Source organism: Melozone crissalis, unplaced genomic scaffold, assembly GCF_028551555.1.
Source record: "Melozone crissalis strain CALT ecotype California unplaced genomic scaffold, PUWL_Pcris_2 ptg000041l_1, whole genome shotgun sequence".
NCBI classification, from domain to species: Eukaryota; Metazoa; Chordata; class Aves; order Passeriformes; family Passerellidae; genus Melozone; species Melozone crissalis.
The window spans coordinates 11092009-11110285 of NW_026535819.1; the positions used below are offsets into that span (position 1 = coordinate 11092009).

At 50.9% G+C, this 18277-nt stretch overlaps 1 protein-coding gene across 5 annotated transcripts in view; it reads left to right on the plus strand.

Moving 5' to 3' along the window:
* Positions 1–18277, plus strand: part of EXD3 (exonuclease 3'-5' domain containing 3) — a 263639-nt gene that overhangs the window by 197570 nt on the left and 47792 nt on the right. The window contains exon 21 of one of the 5 annotated variants that reach the window (XR_008483587.1): positions 14265–14408. The exons of the other annotated variants lie outside the window; for them this stretch is intronic. The gene's annotated coding sequence lies outside the window, so the exon portion shown is untranslated. The remainder of the gene's footprint in view (positions 1–14264; positions 14409–18277) is intronic. 5 annotated transcript variants of the gene reach the window in all.

The window sequence follows — 18277 nt, forward strand, 5'->3', positions numbered from 1 at the left end:
GTCCATGTAGTCTCAACCAAGTGGATGTTCACAGAAGATCTTGCCAGGCTCGTGGATCAAAATAAAATATTTGGAGACTTAGGTTTTTCATGAGCCTGTTCCCTGACGCTGTTCACAGGAGGAGCCAAGTCCCTGGGCCAAGCAGCCTCCTCCGTGTTGCAACACGCACACGCTTGCCTATGGATTTGCGTGTCTGAGTCCTTACTCACCCCTGGGAGAGCACAGCACCGCCTGGGAACAGGACAGGCATGGGGCAGCCTGGCTGTGTATCTGCAGCTCTGGGTAAAGGGAGGATGCTGTGCTTCCTTTGATGGAAAATGAGTGTCCAAGCCTTTTCCAGCCTGTGTGCTCATGTTCCTGCCTTGCCATTGATCTCTGTCCCTGTGCACTGGGGCTGGAAGAGCCTCCTGGCTGAAAAAGAGTTCTTGATAGGAGCAGTGAAGAGAGCTGGAAGCTTCCCACGGCAGTGCCAGGGGAATCTGCTGCACTTGAAGCCTCTCTCCCTCCTTTCACAGGAGTTGTGTTTGTGGGAGCTGGGGGAGGTCCAAGGCAGCACAGCTGGGCTGAACAGCCTCAGCCAGTGCTGTCTCATTCTGCCAAGTGCTGGCAGCAGGGACTGAACTTTCCCTCTGGGCTGAGTGCTTGGCTGGCTAGTACAGCTCAGGCTGCATGCAGTAACCTCTGGTGTTGCTCAAGCCCTTGGAGGCTCTCAAGCCACTTTCTTGCCACTGGTAATGATGTCTCTCCATGCCTCTGGAAGATAACCAGGTTCCTATAGCTGCCAGTAGAAACAGGGAAACTGAAGCCCGTGGAGTTGAAGTGATGGCTGTGGGCCCTGTAAGGTGCCAGGGAGGCTGTGTGTGTCTCTTGGCTGCCCTCAGACCAACTCATTTAGTCAGTGTGTGACCTTTACTGCTTTATGTAAACATCACCGTGACTATAATATATCATCAGGCTCCAGTTATTCCCTGAGCTTGTGTCTGACTTCTCCTGAGGAATCTGATTCTGTTTTTCTGTCCAACATGGACATAGCCCAAAGGCCCTGGGACTTTGTGAATGGAGGGATTTTGCTGCCTACAAAATTCAGTGTGAGGTTCAAATCAGGAGGAGATGTCACTAGGGAGCAGCCTCTGTGCAAGCATCCCAGGTCCCTAAGCTGCTCTGGGGATTTTGCTTAGATTTCTCCACCCAAGAGCTCTTATTGGGATCCTCTAGCATTTTGCAGAAAAGGGTGTTGCTCTGGTCATGAAGCACGGAGCAGGCACAGCCACCTGCATCCCACTGGTGTTTAATTCCTCTGCTGCTGAGTGTGGAAGTTCTACATTAGATTTACTCCATTTGCCAGGAGTTGCAGGAGCTTGCGACTGTGAGACATGTTTGGGGTTTCTTATTCAGTAAAGGTAGTGAAGGGAAAGTGAAAGGTAGTATGGAGAGGGAGGAATGTCCCCCAGGCATGCAGGGAGCTATTAACTCTGGCTGTTAAATTCTCTCCCTCGGGAACATCCCTCCAGTGCAGTTTGCCTGTTGCAGGATCACAGGGGAAGCCGTACCAGAAGCAGGTGGGATCACTTGGCTTGTTCAGAGAGGAGAGGGGGATTCTGAGAGGGGACCTCATCACGGTCTGCAGCTTCAGACCCGGGGGAATGGCTGGGGCTGTGTCAGGGGGGCGTTGGGCTGGAGCTCAGGGCAAGGTTCTGCCCCCAGAGGGTGCTGGCACTGCCCAGGCTGCCCAGGGAATGGGCACGGCCCCGAGGCTGCCAGAGCTCCAGGAGCCTTTGGGCAGCGCTGCCAGGGGTGCCCAGGGTGGGGCTGCTGGGGGGGCTGGGCAGGGACAGGGGCTGGGCTGGGGGATCCCGGTGGGTCCCTCCAGCTCAGGGGATATTCTGTGATTCTTTGAACTGTAGTGCAGCCATGCAGAACAGCCGGGATGGACAGCCAGGGGTTCATGGGTATGGGACTTACTGCTCTGGATGGGCCCTTCCAGGCAGTGTGGCTGTGCCTTAGAGCACTGCAGGGGCTTGGACAGGTGGCAGACATGGGCAGGTCACTGTGAGGCTGAGGGGGGAGTGCACCAGGCAGTTGCCCACCCATGGGCCATCTTTGAGCACACCATGGACAGCTCTGTCTGAGCAGATGTCAGAGTGGTCTTTCCTCGTGCTCCAAAGGCTCCGTTGCCCCAGTTTCCTACATGCCCATGGGATGTGTGCCCTGCAGTGGGGAAGGAAGGGAGATCTCTCCAGCACTGAACCTCACTGTCCTGCTCTTGGCCACAGTAGGGCTTTGGAACCTCCCCTGCAGCCCCAGCATCCTTCCCCTACAGCCGTTTCTGAGGGTCATCTGGAGACTCCCATCAAGGTGTTCCTCAGTCCTGCCATGAGCAGAGGCTGCTGTGTGGGGTGGGGGTGGAGAATCAACTTTCTGGTTTCCCTGACTTTGTAAACAGGAGGAAGTAGGAGAGACTTGAAATCTCTGATTATCTTCCAAGGGGACTCTCATCCCCTCCGAGGCATGTCTGAACTTCCCAGCCAAGGCTGGAGCCGTTCCAAGAGCTGCAATGTTTCTAGTCCTCTTTTGAAGCACTTTCATTTGCTCCCCTCTGGTACAAGCCTCCTCAGGTGGCAAAGCCCTGAGCCTGGTGCACCAGGAGCCTGTGGCTGGAGCATGCAGGCAGCTGAGGCCCTGTGTCTCCTCCCGCCGGAGGGGAGAGCTGGGCAGGAAAGGAGCTCCAGAGGAGGGACTCTATGCAGAAGTGCAGGTTTGGAGTCCTGCTCCCCGGGGATTTGCTCCCTGCCTGGGGAGACCCGGGGCATCCACGAGCCAGGGTGTGGGCAGGACCCTCTGGCAGGCTTGGAAAGCCTTTGGTGGTGACCGGGGCACTCTTCCTGCAGCGAGGAAATCTGGCACAGAGCTGTTTCCCAGGGCAAGTTCCGAGGGTTTCCCTCCTCCCGCCTACCTCTTTCCTCCAATTTTGTGGATATTTGTGGGTTTGCACTGCAGGCACTCCATGCTGCACAGCTCGCACAGCCTCAGCCTGCTTTGGAGAGAGGCTGAAAGGAAAGAACTAAAAATAATAGTGATGATTATCAAGCTCTATGAGATTCCAGGAATCTGCCCTGTCTGCTGGAGCTGCACAGGGGGGACACAAGCACCCACCCAGCTGCTCCTCTGATAGCCAGGTGTGGGATGGAGCACTTGGAGCAGGTTTTGCGGCTCACTGTTCCCCCTGGCAGGACAGCTCTGCCCACCTGCCAGCTCTGAGGTGAGAATAAACCTCTCCTGCACAGGCCCCTGCTCCCCTGGCTCCACACAAACAGGATGGCCATGGCCTTGCAGCCAGGAAGGCTCTGAGTCACCGGCAGCTCCCTCCTGCTTCCCGTGCTGGTGAGGCAGGGCCAGAGGCTCTGCAGGGACAAGGAATGGGCTCCAGGCACAGTGGCTGGGAAGAGAAGATGCTGCTGAAGGAGGTCAGGGAGTCCACAGGCAAAAGAGAAAGAAACAGCACTAAAAAGGAATTCTTCAATTTTTGTGAAGCAGGCAAGTCTGAAAGTATGACAAAATCCAACCTGGACAAGGTTATTGAAGGAAATAGCAAAGGATGGGTTGCGCAATTCTTGGAAACTGTCCAGATGTATAAATGAAAGGGGAAGCAGGAAAGGAGAAGTGGGGCTGGTATGTGCTGAGGATGGGACAGAGACATAGGATAATCTATGTATAGTTCCAAAAAAACCAACATGAAAACTTCCCCTGTGGTTCTGATGGCACTGGGAACACTGGCCAAAAGGGAGAGAGAAGGGTGGGTGGCAAGTGCTGGGAATGGGAAGTGCCACAACCAAAAGGAATCAGCAGGCAAGGAGTTTTGAGCATGGAAACAGGTAGGAACAGCTAGCTTATCCTCCAGGAATGAGAAAGGCTCACACAAAGCTGAAGTCATGGAAGAAGGGTTTGTAATAAATCTGTCAAAGCTCGGGGGTTGGAGAACAGCAAACAAGGGCTGTGCATTTGGGAGGGAGAAGGTGTTCTTGGCACGTAGGTGTCTGTTAGTCTGAATCTGTGAGTATGCAAAACTTCAGAATAAAGATTAAAATAGAGAATAATTAAGAACATGGAAAATGGATAAGATGAGATAGATACAGATTTTCTGAAAGTAAATGATGCCAGAGAAGATAAAAAACCTGAACTTCTCGACAAAGCAGACAGGATACATCTAAGTTGTCTGGTCTGCAGTAAAGCAGAATATTAAATACATTGGGAGACGAAGATGCTGGGCTGTGAGGACTGTGTTAGATGGGCTTCTCAAAAATTGGCCTTGTTGTTTGACATTTTTAATGGTCTTGGCACAAAACATACAAATTGCTGATGAAATTTGGTGATTACCTGTAATTGGAAATCATCAGAACACAGGAGTTGGGGGAAATTGCACACAAAGAATGGGAGTCCCCTTCAGAAAAGGAAAACAAGGAATGTAATGAATTGAGGGAGTCAGGCAGTGATGCACAGTGGGATGTGCAGCTGGATTTCTGCTCTGGTGTGGAGATGACAGTCTGTGATGGATGTGACAGTCAGGAGATGACAGTCTGTGATCTCTGTGGAGATGACAGTCACCCAGAGTCCAACAAATTCAGAAACATGAAAGGCTCTGGAGCACGAGTCAGCCCTGAAGTCCCTGAAGTGGGCAGAGGGTGGAGAGGAGGGGAAGCAGTGCTGCTGTTCCTGGGTGATGCATGGCTGAATCCAGAGCCTGGTGTGGGATGATGGTGATGCAGAGGCCCTGCTTTTGCTGTGGGATGTTGTGACGTGGCCTCTGTGTCCCCCAATGTGCTGAGCGTGTTTGTTCTTGAAGGCTGGGGAGGATTCATTCTCCTGTGCCCTGCTATCCTTCCCATCTCATAGGATGTGATCTCATGGGATTACCTGGCTCACTTTAACTCATTGCTGCTGCTCCACCACAGCTCTCCCAGGAGTGCTGTGCTGAGCCCGTGCTCTCAGAGGCTCCTCTGACCAGCCAGGGAGCTGCTTCAGCGCTCTGCAACACCAGGAAAAGGGGGAATATTTCCATGTTTGCAAGGGGAAGGCTCCTGTGGGATCGGAGGTTGTGCCAGCATCGGTCCAAGGATGTGAGCAAGCACCAGGGCGGGGTTCAGGGAAGGTGGAGCTCCTGAAATGTCCCTCCTTGGCAGCAGAGAGCTTTGAGGCTGGCTCTGCTGTACGATGAAGCTCTACCCTGAGCATCAGTGCTCAGTGAGTGTCCTTCCCTGGGCTGGAAGGCTCTTTGCTCTGATTTATCCCTGTGTGATTAGAGAGACTGGTTCTGGTCCCAACAGACAGATGGGAGCTGCAGGGAAAGCTGCAGGCAGATCAGGAAAATGAAGATGCTGGCATACAGGAGGAAACCTTGGAGTGGGGGGTGTAGAGAGGGGCTGGCTGCCAGGGGCTGTTCCTGCTCTTCCCTGATAGGGGAGGAGAGACTGGAGATGTTGTCAGCACACATTATGACTCGCCCAGCTCCTCAGAAAGCTCACTTGGGAGTCCCTGGGTCTCTGGTTTGGATCCAGCCATCCCAGCTGGGTAACACAGTCCCTTCCATCCCATGCTCAGGGCTTCTCAGAAGTGAGATCTGTCCCCAGGGTGTGCCTGGGCAGAGCACAGGTTTGCAGGGTTTCTTTTGCCTTTGCCAGTTATTGAAGGGCCACGTGCTCCTACTGCCTGGGCTGCACCCTTGAGGTGTCCTGGCTGTGCTCCCCACGCCCGTGTGGGCATCAGGCTCAGTCCCTGTGCCCTGCTGCACAGTTATCTCTCCTGGGATAACTGTGGTAAGGGAGTGAGTAATGCTCCAGCCTTAAAAGAATCCCTGCTGGCTGTTAGTTCTGCCGTTTGCCAAACCCGTTTGCATTATTTGCTGTGTGCACCCTGTGCCAGCACCCCTACCAGATGCTGGCACTGGCCGAGGGTGACAGAAGAAAATGATGGTTTGAGCATGGCTCTTTCTTTTTTTTTTTTTTGAATAATCCCATGATACTGTATTTTGTGTTGCAGCACAAAGGATCACCTGAGGGAGCAGAATGGTGAGAAAATAAGCCTATTGAAATGCTCGAGCTTACTTAACTCTCCAACAGCATCAGAGGGTAACCAGGCAGTTTTCAGCCAAGACTGTGAGTCATCTTGACCTGCACCATTGTCACTGCTCAGCTCATCTGTTTGCTGTAATTGCCGAGGGGGCACCACTCAAGCCAAACCCCCTCATCCTGCCCAGCACAGCCAGGACAGGCCGAGCTCTTGGTCAGGGTTTCACTCACTGGAGCCCAGCACCTGAAATTAAATAACACCCAGACCCCTTGAACAGCTGTGATGGGAACCCATCAGGAAACAAAGCTGATGGTTCTTCCATCTATATGAAGCTTTTAAAAAAGAAACACTGATGATTATTTTATGTAAATCAAATGAGCTTTCAGCACTATCTGGATCATCTCCTATCTCAGGTACTGGCATAAAGCCTCCAGCCTTCCCTTGGAAAATGCTGGGAAAGTGGCCCATTCATTGCCTGCCACTGTCAAGTGTTTTTTCAGTCTGCTCCTGATTAAACAGTGTGGTATCAAGGGGATAATTGCTCGTTGGAATTGATCCCAGAAGAAAATCATTCACTTCTTTCTTATCAAGTCCTTTCTTGCCGGGCAAGATACCCACAAGACTTATCTCCCTCTTCAGTGCCGGCCTCTAATTACTGTTTAAACAGCTCATTAGAAAACCTTCATTAACGTAATTGCTGGAGCTGGAAATAGCTGAGGGCTGGTGCTGTGGCGAGCGCTGCTGCCCAGTCCTGGCAGTGCCCAGGCAAGAGTGGCAGCACTGCTGCTGCCAACCTGCCTGCCCTCCCTGCCCTCCCTGCCCTCCCTGCCCTGCCTGCCCTGCCTGCCCTCCCTGCCCTCCCTGCCCTGCCCATACCATGCCGTGGCCCCAGCCCTGCTGGCAGCTCCAGCAGCCGAGCTCTGGGCCCAGCACATCTCCATGCCAAGCACAGGATTTCAGCAGCTGCAGGCATTGCAAAGCTGTGACTGCAGCCTGAAGAAATCTGGACACCATGGTGATCCTGTTTTCAAGCAGGAAAAACAAAAAAAACCAAAAAAACCCAACATACATGTGAAAGGGTTTTATATTAATTTATTTGCTGGTGAAATGTTCACGAGTGAGAGCCTGAAGTTTTCTTGTGTCCCTTGAACACGGTCAGCATTAGCCCAGATCCCCTCTAACCCTGCTGCAGTCCTGGCCAGGCTGGGGCTGATCTATCTAGAAGGAATAGACAGGCAGGCTCCGTCCTTCCCAGTGTCCTGGCTCCCTGACAGTTTCAGCCCCAGAGGAGTCACTTTTTTGGCATTAATCTTGCACTGGGGTTTTCAGCAGGAAAACCACAAATGTTTAATAAAACGGATTGCCCTGAGCATGCCAGGCAGCACCGGGTGAGGATGCGGGTCTGTCCTTGGCGCTGGCGGTTCAGCTCAGCACAAGTGAGCCCTGTAAATATTTTCTTGACATTTAGGAAGTTTAGAGAAGTGTTTAGTATTTCTCTGCCAACTTGACAACCCCTGTGTGACGAAGGAAGGAGATGTCCAGGACTCCCTTCCCTGCCCCAGAGTGGACAGTTGGAGCTGGTTTGACTTAGGAAAGCAAAACACTGCGGCTGGTGTGGGGTTGGGGTGCTGCCCCTTCCTTCTGCTATTGCAATCTGAGGTGGCAACACTACCTGTGATTGTTCAGAGCCTGTGCTGAGCTGCACCTGGAGCTGCAGATGTGGGGATCTTGCCACAGGGAGCAAGTGTGGCTCAGGGAACACCTTCACACACACCTGGGGTGACATCCAGTCAGGCACCTAACAGTGGGAAAACCATGTCCTCTGGGGATGGATTCAAACCCAAAGCAGAGCTGAGGTTATTCATGGCTAAGGCACCATCAGCTTTGCAAGCTGTGAGTCCTTATGTCCCTCAATCCCTCTCCACTCAGCAACACACTTGGTTTTTGTTTCTACTTCATGAATCTTGTGGAGTTACTGAAAATTCTGAAATATAGAACTTTGCCAAGAATGGCAACATTGCCTCTGACTTCCCATCACTGCAGAACCTGTGAGGTGCAGTTCACAAGTGGCTGCAGCCAGGTCAGAACTCTCAGAATCGGGGGCTCAGGAAGCAGCCAGCTGCAAGGATGTACCCACATCCATCCCCAGAGCCTTGTTCAGAAGTACAGGATGATTTGTGATGGCACCTGTGCAGCAGTGGACTGATATGAGTTGCACCTCATCTGGTGGGAGGTGTCCCTGCTCATGACAGGCATGAGAGGATCTTTCAGGTCCCTCCTCACCCAAATCAGTCTGTGATGATCTGAGTTGTGGGGCTATGTCTGTTGGCAGTGACCAGCATGCTCAGAGAACCTCTTTGATGGAAAAAAAACTTGTTACTGAGTGAGGGAAGACTGAGACAGCTCTGCAAGTATCAGTTTAAATGTCTTAAGCAGCCTGGGGAGGAATTTACAAGTTCGGCAATTTCTAGTTCAGCTTAAATTCTGCATTGGGGGTCCTTTGAAGCTGTAAGTGAGAATCTGGATGTGAGCTGGCCGGAAATGTTGTCAGCACACATTATCCCTCACCCAGCTCCTCAGAAGGCTCATTTGGGAGTCACTGGGTCTCTGGTTTGGATCCAACCATCCCAGCTCGTCAGCTCCTCCTTCCATAGCAAAGCTGTCGAGCTCTCCGAGGTTTGTGGGGATGTGGAGATGTGCAGGGCTGTGAGGATGCTGGCAGCAGGCTCCACTCAAAATTCAGGAGTTTGTAGCTCAGGCAGTGTCCCTTGCCATGGTCACACTGCTGACCACAGGACAGACACATCCTCTGTCACGTTTGTCCCTTCCAGCCACAGTCCAGCAAGTGTTCTCATGATGGAATTGTGGGGATGGCAGATGCGTTTCTCAGTATTTTATTTCTGATTTAAGCAGGGGAATGACCCACACTGGGCCATCAGGAGCTGCTGGGCCCATGGGGAGGAGTGTTCCCATGGAGAGCAGAGCTCCTGTCACAGCGGGGTTTAGAGCATCACATCCAGGCACCTGTCGGCTTTTTCCTTTCCCTCCTACTTTTGCCCATTAGTTTTCCATACTCATTCCTTTTTGTTTCTTTTTCTCTTAGTCTTTCTTTCAGCACCCCCAAGCAGCCTCGGGCACCACCTGTGTGGGGGTTTCTGTATCTGACTGGCAGCTTTGGTACCTGAGAGGATCCACAGCCCTGACAGTGCAGTACATGTGTGCTGAACAGAGAACTAGGCAGGTGCAGAAACTAAAAGTTATGTCTAATATTTCATTCATTAAACAAGAAATGGCTCTTTCATGCAGAGCCAGTGCCGGAGCAATTCGTTCCTGGAAGCAAAGGGAGGAGGATCCTGAGGGAGCCGGGGAGGTGGGACATGGCTGTTCACAGGGGGTGCAACCAAAAACTGAATGGGACGGGTCCAAGTTCAGTGATGTGAACTCTGTAACTCCTCCTGGGAAAGTGGAGTTGTAAAATATCCCATGGGTGACACGTGCCTGCCTGAATAGATGTGGAGGGAAGGACCTTTCTGTCCCATGCTGGTCCCTGGGACCTGGTGCTGTTCACATGGGCTTGACTACTTCCAGTGCCTGGAGCTCTTTGGAAGGAGGCAGGAGGAAGCTGTGTGGGAGGGAAATGGGAGAAGGAGGTAACACACTTCCTCACATTGCAGGCCTGCAGGGAACTGGAAACCATCTCCAGTGCTTCCAAAGGGGCACACTCGACACAGCCATTCGTGATAAAAACTCCATCAGCTGAGAGTGATGAAGCAGCAAAACCAGCCAGGGTTTCCATGAGATGCTGCCCTTCCCCATGAGCTATATGGAAGCTCATCTGATTAAGCTGGTGTGTTATAAACTTGTTTTTCTGACATATATTTTCTCCCTCCACCTCGTGATAAGGGAGTTGGTGCTGCTGGACAGTGCAGTCCTTGGGGGAAAACCCACAAACCATGGCCCCTGGCAAGAGGAGAACATCCCTGGGGAACCAGTGTGTCCCTGGTCTGTCAGGTGAAGAACCTCAGTGCATTTATTTGGGTTAGGTGTGCCCTATCTGGGAAAAGCAGCAGCTGGATTAAGAGGAGGATATCACACTCTGGTGTCCAGAAGTCCCATCCCTGGAAGTGCTCTGGGCCAGGCTGGATAGGTGTCTGAGCATAATACAAATATTTTAATAAGAATTATATTTTAAAATCAAAACATTTTTAGCAGAAAGAATAATATTACCACTGTCCAAGTAGCAAACACTAATATCTCCATTATCAAGCAATGTCACTCAGAAGCACATAAAATGCCTGATCGACACCTGCAATGAAGTTCTCTGTCCATATCTGCTACTTAGAGATTTTCCCTCTTTTGGCCTTGATAATTTTGTTTTTTGTCTTTGTCACCTTGCTATTGAAATTCAAGTATAAAGGTATGAGAACAGGTGATGATAGAACCCAGACCAGATTGCAGCACATGCTCGGAGCTCCAATCCTGCCCTATTTGCTTGGAAATCCCTTTCTAGGTACATTTCTTCCCAGGATTCTCACATATACATATAAAGATGCATATTCTGCCTCTATAATAGGTGTGTAAAATATGCATATAAATGTACATGCTGTGTATATATAATGTCATCTATTAACAAAGGGAGCCTAATTGGGTGCCTGCAGCACTGGGAGCTCAGCCCTGCAGCCCTTTTGCTCCCCTTGAACTTTTCCCGGTTATTCTTGGGGAAGCTGAGCAGGGGTCAAGCCCAGGCAGGGAATGAGGTCTGGGGTGATGGAAAATCCAGACCCTGCAGCCACCTCCTATGATATAGATATAAATGGAATGGAAAATTATTTTGAATAAAAGTGCACTGCCCTCTGAGAAATGTTCTCACAGAACCGCCTCCAAGAGCGCCTTAACTCTTTATCAGAGCACAGCCCTGTGTGCTGGGGGGACCTCAGGGCAGTGGTGACAGCCAGAGGCAGAACACACCAGCACTGGGGACATGCCATGGCCAGGGATGTGCCAGCACAGCTGGGACACAGCACCATGGCCAAGCAGCCCCTGCTGCTTCCCAAGCACAGCACAGGAGGGACATTCCCTGTCCCTTCCCTGTTCCTCCTCCGATGGGGAATCTCACTCAGTGACCTGGCCACATCCATGTCCCCAGGAAAGAAATGGGGCACAGCTCCAACTCTCTCCAGCTCTGCAGGGCAACAAGGAACAGTTTGGGGTGCAGATGTGGTCCCCAGCCCCCTGTCTGCACCCAAATCACCCTGAATTTTTAACACAGCACCTTAGCTGGGACTGTGGTGCTGGGCTGGCACAGCGAGGAACAGACAGGGATGTGCCCCAGCCATTCCTTATCTGTTCCCCATCCAACACCAGTCTCTGCTTTGCATGTGAGAGGGAATGTCCATCCCCAGGACAAAAGCAGCTGCCTGGGGGTCCTCCTGCCCCAGGGCAGAGTGCACACACAGCCGGGACAGGGGTGCAGCAGGAGGGTGGGATCCAGCAGGGCAAGGAACACCACAAAGGTGACATGGCAGTGTCCAGACACTGGCCTTGCCTCCTCCTGTGTCACTTGTCACTGCCAGCACTGTCATCTCGCCACCTGAGGGACAAGGCTTCACAAGAGAATGAAATGCCAGGGAGTGGGAAAGCTCCTGGAAAGAAGAGAAGCAAGGAGGTGGGCAAGTTCCCCCAGCAAGGGGAGAGAGGCCCCCAGGGAGCAGGGGGAGCCTCCTGCCTCAGGCTGGGAGAGCCCAGGCCCAAATCCCTCCAAGGGATTCCTGGATCCTTCCCATCTCCAAGGCCTCTGTCTCCCCTGCCCCCCAGCACCTCCTAAAAGCAGAAGAGGTTTCCCCCTCTGGGTGCTGACCCACAGCTTTGTGCTCAGAACAGCAACACCTGCTCGGGTGGAGAGCCAAAGCTGGGGCTGGGAGGGAAGGGGAGCACCAGCCAAGAGCTGGTCAAAACATTTGTGAAATAAAGCAACAGGGCAGAGATTTTATGTGCTTTTTAAGGAAACAAACTGGAAACAGCCACTTAAAGACTTCATCAAAGACAGAAAGCAAAACTCTAATAGGGCATTTGTCCAAAGCCTTGTGGCAGAATACTGAATCCTAAATTAATGCCCCCCCAAAAAACTTATTTGGTTCATTATAAGTCAATTTGTAAGACCCCAGAAGATAATGCTGGGGGACAAACCAGGCACTGGAGACTGGTCCAGGATGAGCCCCACAGTCCAGTCCCGTGGCCATTGTCCTGTGTAACAATGGGACTTGTTGGATATGGGATGGAACTTACACATACCCCTCAGCAGATGTGGTGACATGTGCCCCGTGCTCTCCACTCGTTAAAGATGCAAATATTCACTTGTGGAAGAGAAGCTGCTGGAGAAACATCCATTGTTACTAAAACACTTCGAGTTCTGATTTCTCTCAGGAAAAAAAAAAGAAAGAAAAAGAAAACAAAAAGAAAAAAAAAAGAAAATAAAAAGAAAATTAAAATAAAAAAAAAGAAAAGAAAAAAAAGAAAAGAGGGTTCCTTAACTAGGACCATTTTTAAAATCTTATATCAGATCAGAAGAGGATAGATGCCAGATATGAGCTGGAAGGTTTGTGACTATCTTCCAGGCTAAATTCATGAAGAAGGACTCCCAAGGCCAGAGAGAGCATCATGTCATGAACCCGCATGGGCTTGGACTTGTTTGCATTGCTGTTGTTGTTAGCCATTGCACCAAGGACTTGGGGAGATATTTAATTAACTGATTTGCTGTAGGTATTAAAGTTAAAATGGGAAATGGATTTCATCCAGCACACAGGCAGTCAGAGACCCCATAACAGCTTCCCTCCCGTCAAACACAGCTCTGAGGGTAACAAAATGCAGAGGGGAACAGAACAATCCTGCGGGAGCCATGTCCCCAGGAGCCATGGCCCTCAGGAGATGTGTGTGTCCCAGGAGCCGTGTCCCCAGGAGCCATGTCCCCAGGAATCATGTCCCTAGGAGCCATGTGTGTCCCCAGGAGCCATTGATTCCCAATCGTGTCCCCAGGAGCTGTGTGTGTCCCCAGCAGTCAGTCCTGTCCCCTGGAGCTGTGTGTGTCCCCCCAGGCCCGGGCAGCCGCGCTGCCGCCACCGGGCTCAGAGCGCTGTTGGGAGCGCGTTTTTTCCCAGGCAGATTACAGAGCCTTTTTAGCTCCATCCCCCCACTACACCCCCCTTCCTCTGTTATTTTGGTGCCTTTCCCCAAGGGAAACAAAGTTAGTTCAAACACTGTTCCCACCAGAAAGGCAAAAGCTCCCCCCACCCCCCTTTTTCCTTCCTCTTTTGGGTTCAGGGTAATGTGTCCCATGACAAAACAAGCACAGATCCCTGCACAGAGGGTATTGCCTTTCTCCTTAAAGGGAGAGTCTTTCTCCAGAGCCCCAGGGGTACCTCTCCCCAGGTATCTTTTGGATGGTCAAGCTGGACCCTCTTTGCCTTTGGTGAAAGCCAAACACATGACACAACGTTGGTGGGTGGAAATGGGGTGATATGGAGTGAGGAGCAGCAATGAGGCCAAGAGAAGCAGGCTGGAGTCCTGTGGCTGAGCTTCAGCCATCCCCACTAGAGATGTCTCCAAGCTGGAAAAGATGGAGAGTGACTTTTTGAAAAGAGAGACAGTGATAGGACAAGGGGGAATGGCTTTAAGCTAAAAGAGGAGAGATTTGTCTCAGTTATCGGGAGGAAACTCTTCCCTGTCTGAAGTGTCCAAGGCCAGGCTGGACGGGGCTGGGAGCAACCTGGTCTAGTGGAAGGTGTCCCTGCCTGTGGCAGGGGTGGAACAAGATGGGCTTTAAGGCCCCTTCCAATCCAAACAGTTCTATGATATTCTATGGGAGTGAATTGCTCAGGCCCCTCTGCCACTCACAGGGAGACAAGGTCCCACCTGGACCTCTAAATCCAATGTCCAAGACAGAGCAGGAGCTCAAAACATTTCTCTCCACTGCCTGTAGGAATGATGAGTGAGGAGTTACCCTTCCTTCCCCACTCAGAGCAAGATGTGATGGGCTCACAGGCAGGAAAAGACCACTTCAATCCAAACCACCAGCCTGCTTCAATCAGCAGGAACATCTGGGCAGGTGGCCCAGGTATAAATGTTTATTTGGGGGTGGCTGATCTTGGCCTCTGAATGAGCACCTCGGGCTGTCCTCCATGACAGAGGGGCTGTGCTTTCTGTAGGAAGCTTCTGAAGATATTCCATGAGTGTGGGCTCTCCCTGCTCCTTTGTGAAGGCAGATGTATACTCATCCAGCAGCTGCATCATAAAACCTTCTCTGCACTCTGGGTGGTCACCATTTCCCTGCCTACCATCCCAGAGGAAATGTAAGTACTTTTGGTGCATGTGGCTGCTTCATCCTCAGCCCTGCTTAGAGCTGAGCATCTTCTCCCTGCAGAGACATGGCACAGGCTGGCATCACTCATTCAGTGCCTCACTGACACCACTCACACCTCTGTGCCTCCACAGAAGTACCCAAAACAGCCTGACATATATTTTTCCTTGTAAATGCTGCTTTCAGGAGTCCCTCCATCCTTGGATTTAACAATTTTAACAAATGGGATTTTAATGCCTCCCTCTCAGTCCAGAGGCTGTGAGTGCCTGTGTTTCCTGCAAAGGTGGTAAGTAGGTGGTGGGAGCCTGGGGACAGAGGTGTGTTTCCTATTTTTGAACTCAGTAATTTTGTATGGTGAGACCTTGGCAGCTTCTGCCTGGAACCTGTGCCTGCAGTAAGGGAAAAGTCTGAAAGGGAAAAAAGAAAAAAAAATTGAAGGAAACCCCAAAGGCAAATAATTGTTCACGGTGAGAAAGGCAATTAAAAACTGTAATTTAGATTTGCAATTTTAAAACAAGAAAAAATATTTTTGTTCAAAGATCAAATCAGATTATTATTTTCCTTCAGGTGTTTCTAATGAATGCAGAACTTGGAAAGAGTGGGACAGAAACAGCTACTTGCTAACAAGATCACTGAGTCCCACATCCAGAAAACCTCCCTGCTGAGAATGTTACCTGCAGCCCCAGGAGCCGAGCAGAGCTGGGCTGTGAGGCTGGTGCTGGATGTCAGGGGCTCCACTGGGGGCCAGAAGGACATTGAGGGGCTGGAAGGGAACAGGGCTGGGGAAGGGCCTGGAGCCCCAGCAGAGTCTGGGGGAGCTGGGAGGGGGCTCAGCCTGGAGCAGAGGAGGCTCAGGGGGCCCTTGTGGCTCTGCACAGCTCCTGACAGGAGGGGACAGCTGGGATGGAGTTCGGGCTCTGCTCCCAGGGGACAAGGGACAGGACAAGAGGAAATGACCTCAAGTTGTGCCAGAAGAGGTTTAGATTGGATATTAGGCAAATTTTCTTCATGGAAGAGGTTCTAAAGCACTGGAACAGCCTGCCCAGGGCAGTGGCAGAGTCACCATCCCTGGAAGTGTTCAGAAACTGTGTGGATGTGGCACTTGGGGACACAGTTTGGTAGTGAACATGGGGGTGGTGCTGGGTTGATGATTTGGTTTGATGACCTTAGAGGTATTTTCCAAGCCCATCCAATCCCTGATTCTATGATTTCCTTCCCATTCTGTGCCCAATATGATGCTTCTGCCCTCAGAGGTGCATTCCTGACTGGTGTGGAACGATTAATGACTTCCAGGTCCCAAAGGTGTGGATGTGGGAGTGAGAATCATGGAACAGAGGCAATACAGCTCTGACATAGGATCTGCAAAGCCTGGCTCATCCGTCAGGAATGCCACGATGGAGGGGACGTTCCAAGGGCAGTCACCATGGGAAAATATTTTATCAAAGAAACTTGGAATAAAAAAACAAAATTAAAATCTAAACATGAGCACTTGACACAGTGCCACATCAAGGCTATTTTTAATTTCCTTCCTGATTGCTCCACTCGTTTTCATCATCGTCAGCTCTTTGAACGATGGAGTTAGTCACCATCCATGAGATGAAGTGTATGGTTTGCAGTGAGCATCATTGACCTCTCCTAAGGGACACCAGAGCCATGGTGTGGCAGTGCCCAGGGATCTGCCACCAGCCACCTGCTGGCACCAGGACTCTGTGTCTGGCTGGGGTTTGGGATGGGCCAGGATGTGGTGGTGCCCTGGCTGTGCTGCAAGAGCTCCAAGTGCCAGAGATGGAGACACTTTCATGTCTGTCTTTGGGGAAGGTGATTCCCTTGGAACCACCAGCCTAAAAGAGTCATGGACTAGCTTGAGTTGACCTTAAAGCTCATCTCATTCCACCCCACTGGCATGGGCAGGGACACCTTTCACTAGACCAGGTTGCTCCAAACGGTTTCAGGGATTTTTAGAAAGAAGAGAGCAGGCTGGTGCTCAGTTCCCACTGCTCAAAATTTGAATTCTGATTACTTCTAATTGTGCACTTAATGAGCTGGAGAAGCCCTTGCTGAGAGCCTGACACAGGTACAGGCTTGAAATCCTGCTGAGGTCAAGTGTGAGGAGGAGTGAAAGTGAGCACTGGCCTCGGTGCTCAGTGTCTGAGCTCAAGTGTCTGAGCACCAGATCCTGTGTGAGCATGGGTTCCAAAACCATGAGCTCTCCTGCTCTCCACAGCACAAAAGGGACCTCACACCCATGGGGGACACGGAGGAGTCCCAGAGCCCCCCTTGCTCTGTGTGCTTTAAACTTCCAATTGAATGGTATATTTTCTTTCAGGTTCAAATCCTAAAATATTCTGAGCTAAAAGAGAACCACAAGGACCATCAAGTCCAGCTCCTGGCCCTACACAGACACTCTAACAATCCCACCCTGGGCACCTCTGACAGCATTTTCCAAACACTCCTTAAACCCTCATTATTTGTTTTCTCAGAGTATTTAGCTCAGGGCAATACTGATTTCTTGACTTTCCAGTTCTGTGGCTTTGGCTGTGCTCTGTGATTCCTTGATAAAAAATGGAGTGGTTTTTGGTTGATGTCGTAGCTGGAAAATACTCATCAGTCCAACTGGAGCAGCCTCCTTTTCCTTGATCCACAGAGGAGGATCCTTGTGGTGATCCCTCACAGCACGGATCAATTATGGAGCACTTTTCATTGTGCAGATTTTTGCTAATCTGTTTCCTAATCCTTTGGGCTGAGCTCCTGAAGCTAATGGGAGTTACTGGAAAGACTGAGGAGTAGCATGTAGGCAAATGGCTTTGAAGCCAGACTGGAATAATTCCTTTTCATTAGAGAGCAGCATTGGATCAATTGGGAATGTCTTTCCAGGAAGATTTTTATATATTCAAAAATTTACTTCATATTAACCTCTCTGTTTTCAATTTACTTAAGTAACTGATTAACAGTGATTCCATTGAACTGCAAAATTCAGTTGCACACCTGAGTATGCAGCCAGGACACTGACCAGGACACGCAGCCCATTGTCTTCAGTTTTGCTGTGGGTTGGTATCAGGTCCAGGCAGCCTGAAGGGGATCACCTGATGCCACGGCACTGGGCCCTTTCCATGGCTTTGTGCTTCACTTCATGGTTTTAATGGAGGATTTGTGATGGGGTTTGGCTGTTGCTGTCCCATAAGGAGACTGAGTGATGGGGAAATTCAGCTGGGCCAGGACAGGGGGCCGAGTTCCCAGATGGAGACAGCGACCACCCCCAGCAGAGCACCCCCCTTGCCTCCCCCTTGGCCTAACCAGCCCACAGGCTCCAGAACTCCCTGAAAAATTGCTCCTTTGGCTTTGGCTTATTTAAAAATAAAATCTCCTGCGCAAACTCAAGACTATTTGTTTTTACTAAAGTCTGGAGTTTCCCACAGTGGCCTGTTATGTTTGGGGACTGTTGGAGCCAACATCCATTTTTTTCCTAAGGTAAGGAGCCTTTCTTACCAGGATCATTAGGATAATAATCATGACAGACATTTCCTAATTAGTCTTTAATCACAGGCTGGACTTTCTGACATGTTCTGGGAACTGATGCTCCTGCCAGACCTTTTCTGCACCCTCAGCTGGGGTCCCCATGGCTCGGCCATGTCCCAGGAGGGACTCCAGGATGCTCCATGAGCACAAAGGGAGTAATGACTTGGCTCCTGACTGGACAGTGGGGAGAAAAGGAGAGGGAGGGCTTGGGAGAGTGTTTTGAGTTTTTGAGATCTCAAGAGCCTGGTGGGTGAGGATGAAATACCCACATCAGGACATGTCCAGGCTGAACATTCCCCACACAGTGAGGAGCATCCCCAGGCATCCCACTGGGTGCACTAGTCT